At 36.4% G+C, this 20,751-nt stretch overlaps 1 long non-coding RNA gene across 1 annotated transcript; it reads left to right on the forward strand.

The window, feature by feature from the left end:
- Positions 1-352: 352 nt before the first annotated feature.
- Positions 353-18,688, forward strand: LOC107499248. The gene is made up of 3 exons (XR_001594217.2): positions 353-537; positions 2,438-2,491; positions 18,467-18,688. It is a non-coding gene; the product is annotated as an uncharacterized LOC107499248 (long non-coding RNA).
- Positions 18,689-20,751: the final 2,063 nt, after the last annotated feature.

Consider the following 20,751-nt stretch of genomic DNA (forward strand, 5'->3'; position numbering starts at 1 on the left):
CTTGGCTTTTCCTGGCCTCCATGCATTCAGTGGAGTCCAAAAGAAGTCGCCAAGCTCCATCTGTTTCTGAGAAGATTCTCGTCTCTCTCTCGACCATTAGCAGAAAGGAAAGGGCCCAGATCTCAACCTGTCCAATCCCAGCCTACTGCCAGTGTCCTAACATTTATAGCCTTGATGAGACAATCTATCATGAGTCCATTAAGTCTAATCCCATCACATCCTTTATCATTAGCTCTTGCAAGATCACCAAACAGCATTTACCATTTATTCAATGTTGAAATTGCATTTCTCATTATATCTGAAAAATCTGCACTTATTGGCACAGCTTCCTTACTTCTTGAAACACTTTCTTTACTTCGATTCCAGGATGCTACATTTGCATCAACGATTTTCTTCTTCTTAGGTTCATCATTCATGTCTCAAACCTGTTAGCGCAAAAGTGCCCCGAGGGCTCACTCCCCCAATGATCTCATCCATTTTCACGATTTAAATAGCTGATGGTCCTCAAATGTATTTCTGCAGCTTCTTCAAATCAAGGTATGTATATCCAGCTACTTGCTTGACATCTCAAACTTAGCATATCTAGAAACACATCTCTGAACCTTTTTTTTTTTTAGTTCTTCTCTCAATCTTCCTACCTCAGAACATGTCAGCTCTGTTGTGATGGTTTTGTGATGTGTCAGCTTGGCTAGGCTACAGTCCTCATTATTTAATCAAATATAAATACTAATCTAGGTGTTGCTATGAAAGTATTTTGCAGAAGTAGTTAAAGTCCATAAAATAACACTGAAGTTAAGTAAGGGAGGCTGTCCTGGATAAACTGGGTGAGCCTGATCTGATCAGTTGGCCAACCTTAAAAGTAGAGTCGAGATTTGATAAAGAAATAATTCCACCTGTGGGCAGCAGCTTCAGGTCCTGCCTGTTGGTTCCAGCCTGACCTTCTCAATCACCTGAACTGTGGATTTCAGACTTGCTTACTTGGCCTGCACAATAGTGTAAGCCAATTCCTTGCAAGGAAGAGGAATCTGAGAGGAAGTTTTGCTCTCGCAGATTAGGGGAAACTTGTTTGAATTATTTGTATCCCACGTGAATTTTCATCAGCGAGTTAACTCAGTAAAGGATAATGTTATGAAGCAAGTGAGTAGGATGACCTGTTTTATAGATACCAGTCAGTCTCTTTTCTGACTCTTGTCATTCTCTAATGGGCTCAAGAACAAAGAGGCTGTGGTGGCTGGGATAGACGTTATTCAGGGGCCTCAGCAGCATAAACTTTCACCCAGCAAGGTGAGTGGCTACGTAGCTGTTGCTGAGTATCTTATTTTCCTGTAGCAGATACCAGCTCCAAGTCCCCAATATGGCACCATTCCCTGGGTAGATCAGCCAGTTAACTGGTGGCAGATTGATTTCGCTGGGCCACTTCCATCACGGAACAGGCAGTGCTTTGTTCTTACTGAAATGGACATTTACTTTGGATATGGATCTGTCTTCCCTGGACACTTCTGGCAAAATAGATGGAGATTCATCACATACATTCAAAATAAAATAGACGTCTCCCCAGACACATGTAATATTGTTAACTAAGTCATTTTAAAGAATTGCCAGAGATGCAGAAAAAGGTAATAAAAGGTCTACATCAGAACGAAAGTATTCAGGGAGGATTTATAAAGAAATATGGTTTGAGCCGAGTCTTTAAGATCAGTTAGTCTCATTTGGAAAGACAGAGAAGAGAGATCCCGTTATTTTACACCAGTAGCATAGTAAAATAAAAGTTAGAGTGGAGACTTCATTTGGAGAATATGAAATAGAACTCTTAGACCTCTATGGAATACCTGCAATGGTCTTTGGACTTTAGATTTTATCCTGTAAGAAACAGAAAGTTAGCGATAGCTTATGAGCTGAGCACTGACTGAATCAAAATAAAATTTTAGAAATACTATTTACAGAATAGATTGGGGAAGAAATCGTTTTCAAGTACAGAGACCAAGTACTCTACGATTTTATTAGTTCAGATGTAAGGTAATGAATTCTAATATAGTAGTAAGGAGATAGAATTAAAAGAGTAGATTAAACAATGATTTCAAAGAAAGAACTAAAAAGACTTTTAAAAGAGTTGCATAATCTGTATGTTCTGTAGTGTGTGTGTGTGTGTGCGCGCGCATGTGTGTGTATGTGTGCAGTGTGGGATTGAGGGAAGTAAATTTTGCATAATGTGTGTAGTAAATTGAGAAAAGTAAGAGAAAAAGCAAGCTGGGAGAAGACAGTATTTCCAATAATAGAAACAGAGAGAGAAAAATTATATCTCGTTTCAGATTCATATATAACACTTGCTGAGGACTTACCATGTGTCGGGCACTGTTTTGAGCATATATCATGTAGTATCTTATTTAATTTGTATGTAAATCTAATGGTAGGTGCCATTCTCCTTCCTGTTTTGTAGATGAAAAGATGAAACACTGAGACATGAAGAGGCTATGAAATATCTGCTGTTGAGGTAAATAGAAACATTTGAGTAGAAATAGTTTAACTTAGGGAAGAGTTTTTAGAAGGAAGGGAAGTGATGAGGATATACATACTCAAGTTATGTTTCAAGTTATTTGTATGGATTTTTGAAGTCAATAAGTTGGTTTGACACCCTGGATATGAAAATAAAGTCATTGAACTAATCCCATTTTAGGCACTAGCATCCAGACTAAGATAAAGAAAGTGATATGGTTCTAGCCTTACTTCGGTTGATATTCTTAATTATAATATTATTGATCTTCTGTAAGAAGGCCTTGGGCAGAAGCAAAATTAAAATTAATCATCTTGAACACTAAAATCAATGAATGAAAACTTAGAGTGATAACTCATAGAAATCACCTTCTCATTGCCTATTTCATTACATACTCACAGGTTAAGAAAAAGAACTTTTCAGATATAGGTCCAATTATTTATACATTTCAAATCTACAGTTCATTTTACAAGTGTACCATAAAAATATTTGTAAGCGTTGCTCAGTTAAGAGCCTTCTATTATTGACCTACCTGTGAGTGGAAGATTTGATGTTTTAAAGAGTTTTGAGGTTTTCCCAACCTTATTTAGTAAGTCTACCATGTGCCTTATAACAGTGCTGTCATCACATAAGTTAGGGAAATGCTGGCTTAAACAAACTTAAGTCACTTTCTTTACAGTAGCATGTCTTGAAACTATTATTATGATAGTGTAAATTGTGAATCATTAAATTAAAGATAGAATTTGAAGTATTTCCAGAGCTGATTTCTCCACCAAGCTCTTTTTTTATGAGAGTCATCCTAATGAACTTGCATTAAAGAAATAATGTTTTGGAAAACACTGATATAAGTTTTTTATCATATAAGAATATAAGTATATTCTAGTAAATTATATGAAATATGTATTTTATAGTAATATATCTTATAATATAGAATAATATAATTTAGAGCATCATTTCTATAACATATAGTAGTATAATTCTCTCTTCCAATACATAATTATGTGTATAATTTCGTTGCGATTATAAATTATAGAAAATACAGAAAATTTTAAAGAATATGTTAAAAGTATCTCTAATCCACTCATCTAGAGATGATTACTATTATCATTTTACATATTTTTTTGTTGAGATTATACTCTATATACTTTTGTTCCATTTTTTTTCACTTACGATTAGAATGAATTTCCTATTCCATCCAAACAGATCTCGAATGTATAGATAAATTTTGGATTTACTCTGGTCTCTGTAGGATTGCCAGCAGGTACAATGGAGAGGAGACTGGAATTATTCTTAAGAGACCCAAGTTTAATTTCAGTCTTTGCTACTAATTAGCTACATGACCATGACCTAGTCATTTAAAATATTTAGGTCATAGTTTTTTAAAAATTTTGTCCCTTGAAGTAATTGTACCAGATGATTGCTAAGGTCACAGCCAGTTGCTAAATACTATTATCCTAGGATTTACCTATAAGGATATCTAAATTACCTGATATTAGCTAATTATTAGCTTTCTAAAAATTCTTTGCATAGTACTATGACTTCATCTTATATGATAACTAATAATCGATTACCCATCAATATTAATTAGACAAAATTCATCATTGCCTATGAACTCTTGTGCTTTCCATCATAAATTAAAAACAGGAAATTTGACATTAACTGAAGAATATCAATTTATGCATTCAGTTTAAATAATCTTACTTCTATGAGTATTTTTATTTTGTTTTGTCCTTTTTTTGTTGTCTTTTTAGATTTCACATATAAGTGAAATCGTATGGCATTTGTCTTTCTCCAACTCATTTCACTTACTATAATACCTTCTAGGTTCATCCATGCTGTCACAAATGGCAAGATTTCACTCTTTTTTATGGCTGAGTAGTATTCCACTGTGTGTGTTTGTGTGAGTGTGTGTGTGTGTGTGTGTGTGTGTGTGTGTCACATCTTCTTTATCCATTCATCTATTGCTGTACACCTAAGGTACTTCCATATCTTGACTATTGTAAATGCTGCTGTAATGAACATAGAAGACAACACAGGGAATATAGTCAATTTAACTTCGCGTGGTGAAAGATAGTCAATAGACATAATGGTGATCACATCGTAGGGTATATAAATGTCAAATTACTATGTTGTACAGCTAAAACTACTAAAAATAATACAATACTGTATGCCACATATACTTTAATAAATTTTTTAAAAGAATCTTAGTTCTAAGAATTAAAAGAAGGTTTCTTATTAATAAAATAATTTTCTCTTTGCTTTTATAGGGTAATGGGTAATTGATTACAGATATTAATTACCCCTGAAAAGATGAGTGAGATGTTGAAATATTTGAAGTGATTTAGATTTTACTATTTTCTGCCAAATGTTAGATATATTGCTTAGCTGATCAACCCTTGCTTGATCCTATTTGGCAAACTATGGGGCTGGTATTTAGGAAAAGTAAAACCCTGGCATCTTTCTTCATGCCCTCATTTCTCATTGATTCCTACCTCCCAGAAAAACAAAAACAAAAACAAAAACAAAACTTGGTTTTATTTGTGATTAGAGAGGCATGCCATCCAGAATTTTATTTCTGTAATCAGTAATCAGTCGTGCTGCATTAAGCCATTTCTCTTTAAGTGAGCAGAAAAAGAAAGTTGCTTTTTTTCGTATGCATTTTTCATATGCTTATATGATTTTCCTGTTCAGACTAGTTTAGGAGGCCATGTCATTAATTAGATTAACTGTCCTATATGGCTGATCATTATTTTTTTATTTTGTGGTAATTTCCAAGTATTTCCTATGAATAGATCCGCAAAATAAGATGCTGGATGATGGGAAGTTGAGAACCTGGTGTGTCTTTCTCTGACTTAGCCTCCCCACACCCTCACTCTCATCTTATGAAATTTTCACTTAAAAAAGATTGGCAGCTTGGATTAAAGTGTGTAGGAAATTATACAGATTGAAATACAATTTTTTTTGACCTTGATTTTTAAGTATTTTGAATTTAACAGTCTTTGAACATTACTGAAAGGCAAAGATGCAAGAGGCAGGTAGTACAGAGATCAGTATGGTGTGCTGTGAGCAACTGACATGTAACAGTGAAGTGGACCTTCAGGAACAGAGAGAAAATGCTACCTTCGCTCCTTTTAAACAACACATCTTATGTTAATGGGCCCTGTTTGTGATATTTAATGTTTTTCTTATGCTGCTTTTTCAGAATGTCAAAAAGGTCACACAAGTTGTAGTTCCCAGTGCAAAATAAAATGCAGGGCCCCTTTATCAACGATTATTAAGCATTTCAGGACAGTGGCAGCGAAGCATTAAACCAAGTGTGGGGCCTTTTTAAGTTTCCAAAAGTAGGCCCTGTGTGACTACACTGGTCTTACACACCCTTGAAGCTGCTCTTGCATGGGACCACATTATATTCCCCTTTCTAATACAATGCAAAGAACTTTAAATGTTGATGCAAATTCAACTTGCTGTCCATGAAACCTATGTCTTTTTTTTTTTTTTTTTTTGCTTAAAGACCCCTCTTAAACTGACCTGTATGGTTGATGTTTAGACCTAAATGCATAATTCCACACATATCTCTAATAAAGAGTTGTGTTAACTTGCATCCACCACCAGCTTATCAAATTCCTTTTAGCATTTAGTCATCTAAGATTTCCTTTTATGATTGTCCCCAATGTACTATTATAGGGTAATACAATTAGAAAGAAACTATGAAAACTATCATAAACTCTTGTGCTTAAAGCTTCTATTTGAGTCATTAAAACACATTTAAAAACTTCTTAATATATTAGGCAGCTGGAAGTACGAGAAAATTCTGTCATGATTCTGAATGCCTAAGAGTGGGGGACGTGCCTGAAATAGCGTTGGCCCAGTCTGTTTCCACATACCTAAAGCTCCGACATGAATATCCATGTAGCTATGGTAGAACACGGTTCCAGGAGCATTCATTAAGGTTTGGGGCACCATGTCTAAAAATTATAAATGTACCTTCAATTTTGCTCTTAGTTTGATTTATTAGGTACAACAAACCAAAGATGTTTCACTTATATCAGATCATTACGTAAATGATGTCGGAGGTGGAGTTTCGGAATAATGATATAGTATTTTATTTCCCTTGAGATGGTTGTGGGAGCTGTCACTGTTTTTTGGCAGTGCAGCAGGCCCAAGAGCCACCTTCCGCTGTCTGTATGTGCTGCCTTTATGGTCTCAAACTGGGATCAAGAATCAAAAACATATTTTGGACCAACAGCTTCCTTTTGGAGATGAGGAAATTAGGACCTGGAGAGGCAATTTAAATTTCATATAAATTTCATGTATCACAAAATTTTATTTTTCTTTCTATTGTTTTCAACTATAAAAATTTAAAAGCCATTCTGGGCTAGCAAGACGTACAAAACCAGATGGTGTGCAAGGGTTTGGTTCTTGGACTATAGGTTGCTGACTTCTGTCATGAAGCATTTCTTTAGAAAGAAATAGACAAGTAAAAGAATAAATAAGTGGGTGACTAAATAAAAAAGTGAATGAATGAAAGAATGAATATAATTAATATTATATAACCTGGATAGGAAATGGATCATTATTCAAAATTAAATTTTAACCAGTGAGACATAGTTAAGTTTTGCTTAATGAATGTTTTAATTCTAAAACTATTAAGAGTGCAGATAGTATTTCAAGTAAGGTTCATTTTTGCATTATAAAAATAATTATTATAAAAATTAGGAACACTTAAAAGAATAGAAAGATTAAAACACTAACACTATCCAGAGAAAACTATTATTAATTTTCTAATACATTTTCTTTTCTTCTTCATATACATGTATATATATAGAAATTTATATAACTGTGGTCATACTATGCATATAATGCATCTAATTAAAATTTTTTCCATAGCAAATAATTCCCATGTTATTATAAGATTTTTCTTAAATATTAATTAAAATAATGGCTTTAATTTAATAACATTCTATTATGTAATGACTTCTTCGGGCATGAATTTTTTTCCTTATTCACTTTAAGTGTGTAATTATTTTAAAAATTAAAATTTAGCTCTGTTTTCCAGCGCGTTGATCAGAGCACAGGTGTATGTCAAAATCTTTATGGCTCTAAATTGCCTCAGAACCTCATTCCCTAGAGTTTCTCTCCTGATTCTACCTTTCTACCCCATTTTAGTCCTCTTCCCTCTATCAACCTCATTTTGGGCTAATTTACTCCCATATGCACGCATCAAAGAAGCATCAGGCTTGTTTTTACTAGTTAGTACTGCACTGATATACAGGCCTAAGTAGCCCGTACCTGTTGTGGTGTCCCATGTTTCAAAATCATTCCTCTATTTTTTGCCTCCAGTTCACTTAAAACTGTGTTTGTTGATAGCTTGTTAATTGGTTGATAGGAGAAAACCATTTGGTGAAACAGGCATTTTTGTGTGTGTTCCAAGATGCTCTGAGAAAATAGGGCTCCCAGCTTCCGGCATGAAGGCTCAGCACCAAGAGCATATCCCTCTCCGGGATCCTGATCTGTGGTGTGTCAGCCATGCCCGCCCAAGCACCCTTCTCCGTGCAATGTCCAGCAAATGGGGAAACCTCTTGCCTCCTGCAGCTGCGAAATATCCATTCGTTCCGATTCACAGCAAGTGATGTTTTCGCAAGCCCTTCACAGACAGTGACATTTAGCGTGATGCTCTGCTGTGTTAGAGCGTTCTTTTGTCCCAAGGATAGAACTATCTGCCCTGTTAGCAATCTGTCCATGCAAAGTGGCCTCTGACCTGTCCTTCATCCTGCCTGGCCCTGCATGTCGAGTGAGCAGACCAGTGTTTATTTCTGTCTGTTCGGCCCTTTTGGATACCATGCTCCCTCTTCCCCCTCTAGGCTGAGTGTGACTGTTCCAATTTTGCTGCACTGGGACAGAGAGCTCCCTGTGAGGCTACCCACGCATGCTCTGCAGAGATACACTTACTAAACAAACTACATGAGACATTTCGTCTTGGGAATTGCACCTTCCAGGACGAGGCTCGGAACCCCTGTCCAGATACCACCAGTGTCTATGCTGCCACCATTTTTCCCCTTTCTCCTTCCCCTAGTCCAGAAAATCATCTCTTTTTTTTTTTAAGTGAGTGGAGGGAAGATTGTAGGCACTGCTTTCACTACTAATATTTCTCCCAAATCATTTGTTTCTGCCTCTAGTCCTGCCTCTTCTCTAAGGACTTAGACTTTTGGAAACCGAGTGCAGGATGGCAGCTATTTTCTCTGCTTTTCACATCCCTCCCTGAGGCACTGCACACAGGAAAGAACAGTGGCTCTAATTGGAGTAGTGCAGGAGTGGGAGGGATACAGCCTCCTGTCTGGAGAGAAGATACTGGCCTGCATCTCAAAAATATTTCCCTCCTAGTTTTGTTTAGCATGAACTTCGTTTCCCTAACTCATTGCTTGGATCTGTAACCTATTTAACACCTTTAAACATTTGTGGAACACGTTATAAAACAGTGCTGCTTTAGAGCAGTATGCTTCTCAAAGCACTCATATGTATAAGCTCATTTCAGGGTTTGTCCTGTAACAGAAACCTGAAGTGTTATCTGCTTCTTAATTTCTTGCAAATGAGGAAGGTAAATAACAAAAGAGTCAGTAACAGCAACGATTAAAGGTTTATTGATCTTTACAGCTCAGGAAGCTCTGGCACAACAGCTATTAATTCAGCGCGTATTGATTGAGGATTACCATGGACCAGTTATTGTGTCGGACTCATACCCATTTATACCAGAAATTTCATCATAGTTAGTAAATCTTGGAAATGATAGATCCCATTCTCACAAGCCAATTTTCCATCATGGATCATGAGTATTTTAGCACAGCACTATCCAATATTACTTTCTGTGATGATGAAACTGTTCTATGTGTATTATTCAATATGTTAGCAACTAGTTACATGCGGCTATTGAGCCCTTAAAATATGTCCAGTGTAACTGAACCAGATATTTGTTTTTGCTTAATTTTAATTGAATTAACTTAAAATTTTTTTTCTAGTTTTATTGAGGTATGATTGACAAATAAAAATTGTATATATTTAAGGTATAACAACATATCGTTTTGAAATACCTATACACTGTGAGATGATTACCACAATCAAGCTAATGGTCATATCCATCACCATACATAGGTATGGTTTTGTATGTGTAGGGGGGTATACTAACAAATTCCAAGTATACAATGCAATGTTATTAACTATAGGCAGCATGCTGTACACTAGATCCCCAGAAATTATTTATTCTGAATAACCGAAACTTTACATGCTTTGACAAATCTCTCTCCATTTTCCCTAACCCCCAGCCCATGGCAACCATCCTTCTACTCTTTGCTTCTATGATTTCTACTCTTTTAGATTTCAGGTGTAAGTGAGATCATGCAGTATTTATCTTTCTGTGATTGGCTTATTTCATTTAGCATAATGTCCTCCAGGTTAATTAATATTGTCACAAATGGCAAGATTTCCTTTCTTACTTAATGCTGAACAATATTTCCTTATTCATTATTTATTCTTTATCTATTCATCCATAGATGGAAATGTAGGTTGTTTTTGTATCCTGGCTATAGTGAATAATACTGTAGACAACATGGGAGTGCAGATATCTTTCGGAGCAACAGATTTAATTTTCTTTTTGTTATATAGCCGGAAGTGAGAGAGCTGACTCATGTGGCAGTTCTATTTTGAAACTTTTGAGGACATTCCTTTCCGTTTTCTGTAATGGCAGTACCAAGGTACATTTCCTCTAACAGTAGATAAATGTTCCTTTTCTCCACACCTTTGCCAACACGTGTCATCTCTTATCTTTTTTATAATAGCCATCCTAACAGATATAAGGTGATATCCCAGTGGGGTTTGGATTCACATTTCCCTGATAACTAGTAATAGAGTACATACACCCTTTCATATCACCGTTGCCCATTTGTATGTCTTCTTTTGAGAAATGCCTATTCAGGTCCTTTGCCCATATTTTAATCAAGTTATTTATTTTCTTGCTATTGAATTGTTTGAGTTCCTTACATCTCGGGATAGTAATCCCTTTTCAGATGAATGTTTTGCAAGTATTCTCCTATGTCATAGGTTGTCCCTCTACTCTGTTCATTGTTTCCTTTCTGTACAGAAGTATTTTTGTTGAATGTAATCCCATTTACCTATTTTTGCTCTTGTTGGCTGTGCTTTTGGGATCATATCTGGAAAAATGATTGCCTGGACCAACGTACAGAAGCTTTTTCCCTACGTTTTCCTTTAGCAGTTTAAAGTTTTAGGTTTTACATTTAAGTCTTTAATCCATTTTGAGTTTATTTTTTATTGAAGCATAATTGTTATATAACATAATCTTAGGTGTAGAACATGATTTTATATGTATATATGCATAGTGAAATGATTAGCAGAATAAATATAGTTCACACCCACTACCACACATAGTTACAAATTTTTTTTTCTTGTGGTGAGAACTTTTAGGATTTACTCTCTTAGCAACTTTCAAATATACAACATAATATTGTTAACAATAGTGATACTGACCCTTGGGGGACAAATATTTGTTCTTGGGGGACAAATATTTGTTCTTGGGGGAAGAGCAGAAAAAATTACTATTTTTAAATAAAGCACAGATGTAGATCAAGTTTATATATAGTATGTCTGATGTTAATATTTTGGAGGAGAGGAGGCATCAGGGAATAAAGAGTAAAATAATGTTCTTTAAGGGGATGATAATGAAAAAAGTTTGACAAACACTATTTTGGAACTTGGCATTGAGATAGGTGCCCATTTCTAAAATGCAAAATAATGCAGCCAAAAGCAAAAGTTCTTCCTCCTCATTATTATTCGCTAAGGATTGTCTGTGGAGTAGACGGTTCTACAAAAGCAATTTGTGACCCTTAAAATATTTATGTGAATTATTTTTCTGTGGTATTTCTTTATAGTTGGAGCTGTCAAGCACATAAAGAAGTCTCCTCTCTAAATGTATATCTAATAATTCAGTAGAGTTGTATGACCTTGGGACTCAAGAGTCCCCTAAATATCTTTCGGTAGGTTTTCCTCCTTCTCCTAGGAGGCCTGACCTCTAGTTTGAGGAGTGTAAAGAGTACTACCAATAACTTTCTATATGGTAGGCACTGTGGTAATGAAAATAACTCTGATCAGAGTTGGGGAGAATTACAGCCCCATCTAGCAGTCTGACCTCCCAACACTCTGAATTATACTGTGTACTTTTGGGGTTTGCCTTCCATAATGTTTATAGCCACAGCCTTATTTACAATTTTGCTGTATGGATAAAGAAACTTTCTCAGAAATCACTTTTACCAACTAAAAATGCTTCTTAGATAAAGCTTAATCTATTCGTATATGTGAACTGAGTTAGATCAATTTAGAATAGAATTCACAGAGGTCCTGGAGGCTCCCCAGAGAGTGTCTCTGTGTGCCAGGCTCTCATGGGTAAATGGAAACCTGGGACCTGAGTGCAGGCAGAGTTTATTATCTGGGAATACATAGCATGTAGATTTTTAAAAAATGAGATATGGCTGTTATTTCTCTCCTTTAGGCTCCCTTCCTTTCCTACCTTCTTAAGGTGGCAAGAATCTGATAGAAGATACTTTCAGATATTGCTTCTAAGGCTTGAATCTAAGAAGACTTTTGAGGTGGGACCAGATTAGTGCATGGGAGAGGCTGTGAGAGATGCTTCCCTGGAAGTCCAAAATTACTAAAAATAGCCAAAATTACTAAAAAAAATCTATTTTTGGCTGATCAAAGTCTAACTGGTGGTGGCAATAATAATAGTAATAGCAATTATAGCAATACAGCAGTTAATATTTATTAAGGATTTACTATGTATTTTTCATACATCATCTCTTTTAGTCCTCCCTGTAACTTCACTGTTCCTGTATTACAAATAAAGAGGCTGAAGCTCAGAAAGTTTAAATAACTTGCCTGCAGTCACACAGACAGAAAGTTGTAGAACTAAGACATGAAGTCAGGCAGCGGGATATCATTAGAGCTATACTATTCTATAGGTTAAGGGAGAGAGAGCCAGATCAGTTCTTTGGACAGTGTGTAAGTTAGCTATTACAGCAATAATGCTTTATAACAGCCATCCCCAAATTCATGGTTTACACCACTCAGCATTTATTTTTCTTGCTAATTGGTCTGCAGTGGTTGAGCTTGGCTTGGTACAAGGCTTCAGTTTCAGGTGTACTACTTGTGTCTCATTCTGGGGTCTGTGATGAAATATCAGAAGCTTTCTGGGACCTCGTCTTCTCATGGTGATCAAAGGAATATTATGCACCTGAAAAAATATACATGATGTCTCTTAAGGCTTTGACCCAGAACTAGCACACAGTCACTTCCTCATACTTTATACTGGTAAAAGCAGGTCATATAACCAAGCCTAATAATGAGGACTGAGGGAGGGGTGCTTGCTTTAGTATAGATAGCAAAGGAGGTGGACATGTAAGTCTAAAGCAGGATCCAGAGGGGCAGGAGGAACTGAAATCTTATACACCACAGATAGACTGTCTCAATCACCAACTACATGAGGGCTGAGCCCATTTTTTACCTCTTCCATACTCAGTGTAAATGAGTAAAAATTCCAGACATTCAAATAGTTTATGCTACTCTGTTAACCATAATGTTTCTTTGTAGACGCAAACGTAGCATAATCATCAGGATTTCCTTGCAACACCTAATTAAGTATGGATGCTCACACTCTCAGGAAGACATTTTGTTAGGCATCCAAAGCATCATAATTCAGTTTATCTTAGTGTTTAGCTACTTTCCTCTTCTTAGAATAAAAAATTATTTTCTTACATGCTTACTTTGACATTTTCCATAATCACTCACCCTCTGCGTCCCCCCTTACATACCCATCGTACTTCCACGTATATATGAATTACTGACTGCTGCTCATTCCTTCCTGAGTTTCTTCTCCTATGTTGTATTAGTTCCCCCTCCTTCTTGCTTGTCATTACTGGCTTCATGTTTGATCTTTTCTTCTTTTTTTTTCTCTTTATTTCTTACCAATCTTGTAATCATTGCCACTGGTCATCAATAAGGACTTCAGTGACCATTTGTAAAAATGAAATTGGTGAGAGCGTGGAATTAAAAGCTCTCACAACAAGCATAAATGGTGAAATGCAACTCTAAGTAAGGAAATAAGTGTTAGGCCACAGTCTGAAACCATGGTGCAAACTCCGCCACTTTCTTACATCCCGATTGTAAGTAAGCAACCATCATGGTGTCTTTGAGCTTCAGTTTTTATTTCTGTAAAATTATCGAAAATTTTAATGTTGCTCTAGATACTAAAGCTAAAGAAGTATAAAAAAAAATCCTGCTCTCATAGCTTACATCTTCCTGAAGGAAACATAATAAGGCAAATAAATGAAAACAAAAGCTATATATCAGGTAGTGAAATATGCTAAGGAGAAATAGAATGAAGTGAACCATGGCACACAGCAGACATTAACATTTTGGATACAGTGGCCAGAGAAGACTTCCTTGTGACAAGGACGGTGAATATAAACCAGGAGGTGTTCTGGGAAGACAGGACAGCAAGGACGAGGGCTGTCAGCTGGAACGGTGCCTAGTGTTTTGAAGGGACATAGAAGAGGCATTGAGACTAGAGTGGAGGGAGGAGAAAGGAACGGGACATGAGCGAATGCAAGTCATGGGGAAGGGGCCATGTCATGTAGGAGTTTACAGCCCCTGAAAAGGACTCTTTGGGTTTTACTTTGGGGACTTTTCCTTATTTTATTCTGTATTCTTTCATATTGAGAGGCTTATTTACAATACACTTGGATCTATTCATTACTTTGGATTAGATGTAAAAACTGCTTCTAGAGTCCTCACGTAGATCAGTTTTGAACAAGGTCTGTAAAGCCTTCAGATTTACACAGATGAAGATCACAAGCATTTTTATGATTTTTGAAATACATTATGGCCATGATTTTTAGCTCACTTCTTGGTTGTGGAAATTGGACAAAATATGGGCTAATAAAATATTTGTGTTAGTCACTTACTGTATTTGAAAATATGACATCTTCCTGACTCAGTCCAAGATGTTACCGAGAACTGAAGGAGAAACCATAAGCTGAGGTTTAATTTTCAAGAGAGCTTACCCTTAACAGGCTTGGCAATACTGAAGTTTCAATCAATCCTCTGCAGGTCAGTGGGTCTCACCCTGAGAAAAATCTCAGAAGCAAACATATGACTTTGGTCTTCTCTGTGTTCACTGAGTGAGCAAAGCTTACCAGCAATGCTCAATGCATCCTGCCTGACTGGAATTAATGGACGAAGCTTCTTGCTCTTGACTTGCTCTGTGACCCTAGACAAGTCATCTGAACTCACTTGCTTGTTCTTACTTGGGAAAGAAAATGAGGAAACAAATATCAATTTTCTGAATGCTTCATCAGTAAATTATGGGAATTTCTGAGGTATAGTAATCCCTTAATTACCAGATTCTTTGGGAAAAGTCACTTTGATATATTTATATAAAAAAATCAAACTTGAAAACTCCTGCAACTCAGAGTTGTCTGCTCTTGCAGTGCGACATCAACAATGCAATCGTATAATTCTTTTCGTCCTTGTAAGAAGTAAATAAGGTTTACTTTTGACATCAAAGTAATATTAAGAGTAGGGCACGAAAACAAAATTTAGAAGACACCAGAGTATAAAATAATGATATAAGGGAAGTGTTATTCATTACTTTTCAGTTCAAGGATTTTTTTAGCTTGTTAAGATTGGTTCCCCCTTTCAAAATGCCAAGGCTTCCCTGATATTAACTCTACAAAGCATGTAGGTCCCATATCATTTTCTTGGGATGACAGGTGGGAAGGGGAAATCAGAAAAAAATCTAGTGCACGCAGACCTCACTCCTGCTGGGATAGCAAGAGGCGACGACATGCCGAAAGCTGATGGTGATTTAAGTATAGCAGGGTTTTAGACTCATGTGGTTGGAAATTTGTCCTTGAGTAAAGGTTGGGAGGGCTTGCAATGACTGAGCATAGAGAGATAGTAAGCACCAAAATACTGTTGCTCGCAATGGACTCCGACTAGGTCCTTTTCAATGGGTGTTCTACCTCTTGGGTCCTTCTCGCAAATTCCCTCCATGCGTTAGAAGTATTCCATCGTTCTTCTTAAACTCAATGCTTCTCTTGTTATTTCAAAAAGACTTCATTTCACTTGGAGGAGAGAGAGTTTTGGGGGGAATAGCTCTACTTTCTCTGGCTCTGGCGACAGTGAAAAGCAAAGAGGAAATTTGAGATGTTTGCTTCATGAAGCTGTTTTCTTCTCTTTGATATTCTTTAAGAGATATCATAAAGATTTGAATTGATCTGACTGCTTTATAAAGTCAGATGGCATTCTCTACTGTAGTGGATACTCTTCTGGTGGCCAAGATCCCTTGACTGTAGGATTTATTTTTTCAGCTGCTGGTATGGGTATTGGCGGGCAGCCCTCGGTTCTCAATCCTCTCCAGGAGTTGCTGTCAGATGGAGAGAGACTTTTTATGCAAGGTCACTCCTTCTTGGGGGAATATAATGACGGGTCAGTGGGGGTATCTAATGGCCAAGTCCCATTGCCTCGACACAAAATAACTGAAGCATAGTCACCCCGTCAGGGTTCTCTGTAGAGTTTACTATAGCCTTACTTTGCCCAATCCTGCTTCCTTCTTATCTCCCATGAATATTGAGTTTACAAGCACTTTCTAGTCAACAATCTGCACATAAATCTCTGTCACAGAATCTGTTTTTATGGAAAAGCTGATGTGCAACATCTACTAAAGTTGGAGGTATATTTATGTTACAGCAATTTTAATATTAATTATATTCCTTAGAGAAAGTTGTATATATTTGCATCAGGATACATGTATGAGAATGTTCATAGCATTATTAATTATAAGAGCCTTAAACTGGAAAAATCTAAGTATCCATCAGCAGTAGAATGGATGAATAAGTTGTGGTAAAATCAGATAATCAAAAACATACACAAATAATGAAAATAAAAATGAACTACAGTTCTATATACCATAACATTTTATATTTATACACACATACATACACGCACATCTATCTTTATGTCGTATCCTTGTTTGAGGGGAAAAAAGCAAAACACTGAAAAATATATACTGTAAGATTACACACACACACACACACACACACACACACACACACACACACACCCATAGGCAAAGAATAAACTACACTGTGTTAGAGATGTATACACAAGTTTAAGACTATAAAGAAAAGTAACTGGCATAAAATCCAAGATCTTGGGATTATGGTTATTTTTAAAGGAGAGGAATTATAATCAAGAACACCCAGGGGATTTCTGGTGTGTGGAATATCTGTCTCCATTCTGAGGTGGTATTAACACAGATGTTTGCTTTTGACTCTCTTTGACTATCAGACTACACTTTTAAATATGGCTCTATTTCAGGAAGGGCTCGGGGACACAGATTTAACGGGGTCGTGCACCCTTAAGATATTTTCAGGAAACTGTCTATTTTGGTCAGTGTATCCATAGGAAAATCAAAATCAATTGATATGGAGACCTCCTCAAGCATGAATCATCCTGAACCTGATTTTTCTTAAGTCACAGACTATCTCTTAAAGAAATAAAGCCTCAAGTCTGAAATACAAAGCTGTTCCATGCAATCAAATGTAAGTTGAAAATTGACATTTAGTTAAGAATATTTTAAAAAGTGTATATATTTCTTATACCTAGGTGACCATAATGTGTGACTATCCTTAATGTCCCGAGGAAGTCCAGCTTCTAAATGTGGCTGTCTCTAATAGGAGACATATGCTGACTTACAGAAAGGGGACAGGTGGCTGACTCTCTTGAACCGTTCAAGGCTGCAGCGCACACAGCTGCTCTGTGCTTCCTCCATTGCACTTGCTGAAACCCACTGACTAAAGTCTTGTTCCTCCCTGGTTGGACAAGGAAAGGGCTTGCAGGCTATTGAAAAATTTCAGTCCCATGACCTCTTTCTTCACCATCGATCATCACACCTTGCCTAGAACCATGAGAAACCATGACTTTTAACTGCTCTCTTTTAATTAATTCATTCCCTCATTTATCTGTTCATTCAACACATATTTATCAAGTGCCTGCCTGGTCTCAATTATTGTTCTTACAACTAGACGTACATAGATGAGGGAGAAAAGACAGACAAAAATTCCTGCCTCAATAGAACTTATTACTGTAGTCAAGGACCCTTCATGATATTCCCCACTGCATCTTAGGAGGACAAAAGGCAGTGTTAAGATTACCTTCTCAGCCTATGTGAAAAGTCTCTGTGTTTAGAAACAAAGAAATAAAGAGGCGAGGTAGGGAGACTCTGTATCTGACTTTATACATTTATGCATACATAAATGATTTCCATGTCTTCTGCTGTACTTTTAGTTTCAATTATAAAGTTTGTTGGCAGAAAAGAACATGATCAGCCCATGAAAATTCACAATGAATAAGATGGTGAAATCATAGTATCTGGATTTTTACACGACCTCTTTTGAGCCTTCTTCCATTCTTTATATTAAAGTGGGTCTTGAAATGTTTTTCAACTTCTTTATGCATTAGAAATTTGGCGTCTTTAATGTCCTGAACGCAGGATTGCTCCGAGGAATAAATGAAATTGTGTATTTAAAATGTGTGCCTGGCAGAGTGCACCTCGTCGGCGGCCTCGCCAGCATGCATTTCTTGCCTTCCCCATCCTAACCAGGTCCCGGGGGGATTTCCCAGCCACTCTGTTCAGATACATCTAACTTCCTTTTCCAGGATCAGAGTTTGGCCCTGGTTAGCTTAAGCTACTCAATACATCCCATTTTTCTGGACAAAGATATTTATTTAAAGATGGCCCATACCCCATTTTGGACAATGAGACTCAAAGAGACATTTTCTGTGGGCTTGAAGGATGAAGATTTCTTACACTTGTGCATGAACTCCCCAAAGCGATCTTCTTTACCTTTGCAGGATGTGAATGAGGGAGTACAGTCATTGCTGGTGGTGGTTGTGCAAGGGAGCCAATGTCCTGAGAATCAGAGGGAGAGAAAACATGCAATTCAATCACTGGAGACGATAATGAGTTATGGGACCAAACCTCTCCTTTAAGTATGTTAAATGTAAATCAATATATTCTCTTTGTTGTCTATGGCTATTGATTTTAGGTTTTATTATATCCAGTAAAAAAATTTTTTGAGTACCTAAATACCTAATAACTGTCCATTAAATGTAGCGATTTCATTATGAGTCCTATGGCAAAAATGTTTTCATTTAACCGAGAAAATTATTTAAAATATCAATGAATTTCTAAAATATGACATACATCCTTGTACCTGGTATTCTAGCATTTGGCCTATAAATTGGCCTATATTTTACTGTTTCAATTTCTCATCTGGAATGGAATAATAAAAAGAGAAGACCTAGAAGGAAATACATGGATCTACATTCTTTAATTTGCCATGCAAATTAAAAATTTACATATCTAAGTTTCATCTTAGCAATATTCGACTACCTCCATACCTCCCTGCTGCCTCTTTTTTCCTTTTTCTTTTTTCACCATAATTCACTTTTTCTTGCTCCTGGAAAATGCCTCTAAATCCCTGAACCTGTCAGGTTTCACAAGCGTGTAATTTTACTTCAGCTAAATTCTAAACACCACTAAGAGGTGAATTTGACATGGGGACTGTGAAAGAGTCTTATCTACAGTGACACAACTGCTCCCACCCTAATATCTATTAAGTAGCACGGAATTATAGTGTAACAGCTCTGAAATTGCTTGTGACACCCGCATGAATACCAAATAGATTCGTTATGTTCAGACTTATTACAAAATTCACTTTCTGAATTTTAGATGATTAATATTCTTACAAATTAATAGCTACTGAGTTTACTTTCTAATGTACATATATTATTTAAAGATCACAGTTCAGTTAAATGTAGGCAACGATGCAAATAATAGTGCCACTTACTAGAAAGTGTCATTTAAAGCAATATTCCTAATTTTGAAAGCTTTCAAATGGCATTATTTTAAGAAAAGTACACCCCCACTTTAAGTGCTACATGTCATTCTCCTCATTTCCCTGGAGATGAAGAAAAAAAAATAAAGAAGAAAGGAAGTGATAAATATTCGTTTTATGCAGAATTTGCCTTTTCGAAATTCATTTCCCATTGCACTAGCTGGAATTTTATAGAGACATAAATCACAAAGAAATAAGAAGCTAGTAATGAGATAGAAGTATATTTGAAATATGGATGCAAATTCTTACCACCTGCTGAGCAAAACTAGTCTGCAGAGACTGTCCTGGAAACCACTATGCCATTAGCATCTTGTAAGCTCTAAATTTGTAGCAGAAGAATAGAGGAATTATGTCTGCAGAATGCCAAAGGCCGCGCTGATTTATCTCTCAGCCGAATGTTTCAGCCACATCTACATAAATATTTTAACAGGAATTTAATTTTCATTTTAGTCATACAATAAATCTTTTTATTACAGACCATCATTTTGTCCTAAATGAGTTGCGTTTTTCATGCAATTTGTGTTCATTCCTCTTTTGTGTTTGATAAATACAATTTTAATATACCAAGGAACAATGGTTTTATTTACACAAGAGCCTTGCAATGGGCTATTTAATTTTAGCCATGAATTCTATTTATTTTAATATGATTTATACTACAGTTACCAATTGGCTTATATATAACTTCGGCATTTGTTCTTTGGGCATTAAGAATATATAGGGGCAGCGAGGGGATGTGGAGTTCAGGTAATGGTACATAGATGTCCTTATTGGATGTGGGTTTAAATACATTGGCTATAAAGCCACATACATGCTGCTCTGTTTTCCATCTTATTGTCAGTGTGTTTCATCAAGTGGAATGTGAGAATTGTGGGCAGTGTGAGTCTGATGGAATTTCACCTTATTTAAGTTTCATGTGTCACACTGGTTTCTTGACTATGCTATTTGACGTTTATAAATAACTAAAAGTGATGGTCAATCCCGTTGAACCCCCCAAAGAGTACAATAAAAGGTATTGCCTTTCATACACTTGACGAAACTTACATCACTAAGCACTCCCTAGGGATGCAGGGTAAATGTTTATCCTAGAACAAATCCTTCAAATGAATTTGACGGTTATGGTCAAGTTATTAAATTTGCCACTTGCAAATGGATCACCCAGCTGGTGTTTTGAACAACCATGGCTATAATCTCTGCTTGTTTCATCTCCCTTTCAGTTTTGTTTGAAAATATTTTATGCTG

Source organism: Rousettus aegyptiacus, unplaced genomic scaffold (genome assembly GCF_014176215.1).
Source record: "Rousettus aegyptiacus isolate mRouAeg1 unplaced genomic scaffold, mRouAeg1.p scaffold_m13_p_5, whole genome shotgun sequence".
NCBI lineage: Eukaryota > Metazoa > Chordata > Mammalia > Chiroptera > Pteropodidae > Rousettus > Rousettus aegyptiacus.